Here is a 1752-nt window from a genome sequence, read left to right as displayed (position 1 = left end):
GACTGTAAAAACGTCTTGTTATACCATGATGAGAAAGTGGTTATGTTTGTCAGAAAAGTGCAGATTTTTTTGTTCAAATTTCAATAAACACTGTAGAACTTCTGAAGTTAAAATAAAAACCATTAGATTATTGCCTTAAATAACATTAAATGGGATTCTGTGTGGCATTAGGTGTCATTTTTGGTATATAAATAGGACTGATTGTAAACAGTTGACAAGAACTGTGTTTAAAATGTAGAAAGTAATATTAAGAGCAAAAGAAATTATATCAACGTTTTTGCAAACACATTTTCTTATTTCACAAATAAGTTTGGATTTAAAGCTTTTATTTTTTTGTTGCATCTGGGAAATATTGACTTTCTTTTGCTCCAAATACAAAAAATGTTTTGATTTATTTTTAACAATTTTCTTTTTTAACTTGTGTGATTTGTCAGATTTGAATATCCACCTGCACCTACTCCTAAGAAGAGGTCTTCATCTGGAGGGAAGACAGAGACTCTCAAAGTAATTTATTTTTTCTAATTACATATATATATTTATCATCCTTGTGTTAAATAATAATAAATATATTTTGAATTCTGATAACTTTATTAACAAGAATTTTCCGTCCAGGTACGTCAAGACCAGCAAGTGGCTGCAGCCGTCTGTGTCGGGACTGCAGACAAGAGGACGTCTGAAGTGACAACAGGTGAGAGTGATGCAGGTAAAATCTGCTTCTACAGGACGTAATAGAGGAAATCACTCCTAATAATGTCCTTTTTTAGGGGATCTTAAGAGGACACAAAAAAATATATTTTTTAATGCGATTAATTTTTTGTGTGATTAATTAACCGTGAGCTCCAATTGATTAATCTATTTTAATTGCAATGGTTTTTAACCTAATAATTGCTGTTAAAAGCCTAATTTTGAGGTATTTTATTTAAGTTTGGGACATTGTGGTGCTGTAAAAGATCAAAATATACAACTTTATGAAGTTCTTTGTATCATAAAAGTCTTCCAACCTTTACTTTGACACCACAAAAAGGTAATTTTTTTTTTCAAACCTTGAATACAAAAATAAAACAAGTCATCGTGTTCAGAGTGGTCTAATTTAGCATATCAAAAAAAAAAACAGTAGGAACACTTTTCCAATCAATCCAAAAAAATATTGACCATAACCTTCTTATTAATGTCTAGGGCTGCCACGATTAGTCGACTAATTGACGACTAATCAATTATTAAATTAGTCGACAACTAATTTAATAGTCGATTAGTCATTACTTTATATTATATGGAGTCAGAGTGTAGTAAAGGTAATGCTATATATCTAGCTTTTAGTTAGTTTAAGCTAATGATGGCTAAGATGTTTGCTTTACATCCAGTTTGCACATGACCCGAATAGTCGATTAATCGGAAAAAATAATCTGTGATTAGTTGACTACTAAAATAATCGTTTGTGGCAGCACTATTAATGTCGTGTGCAGGCCACACAGTGAGGCTGTTGCCATGACAACACGACACACCACATTTTAAACAGTCCGCTCTATTGCTCCTCCAGATGTGCATGACGCAGAAGTAACTATTCGTTGCAAAAATAAGGTTAATGCAATAGAAAAAAATATCGTGCTAAAATGTCTGTAATTTAGTAATCACAATTAACAGAAATTTGACCTCCTTGATTCCATATTTATTAAAATTTGCTCTTAAGACTTTATGGGAAAGTTTTTTTTTTTATCTGTTTTGTTAGGTGCTCATCTTAAAGATGGAGGTCAC

The 1752-nt window shown here is 31.5% G+C and overlaps 1 long non-coding RNA gene across 1 annotated transcript; it reads left to right on the top strand.

The window, feature by feature from the left end:
- The first annotated feature begins 430 nt into the window (after positions 1-430).
- LOC112140943 lies at positions 431-1752 on the top strand. The gene is made up of 3 exons (XR_002918293.1): positions 431-504; positions 613-688; positions 1727-1752. It is a non-coding gene; the product is annotated as an uncharacterized LOC112140943 (long non-coding RNA).

This window comes from Oryzias melastigma, unplaced genomic scaffold (assembly GCF_002922805.2).
Source record: "Oryzias melastigma strain HK-1 unplaced genomic scaffold, ASM292280v2 sc04449, whole genome shotgun sequence".
Lineage (NCBI taxonomy): Eukaryota > Metazoa > Chordata > Actinopteri > Beloniformes > Adrianichthyidae > Oryzias > Oryzias melastigma.
Note: the sequence above shows the minus strand (reverse complement) of the source record. Positions and strands in the feature narration are given on the sequence as shown.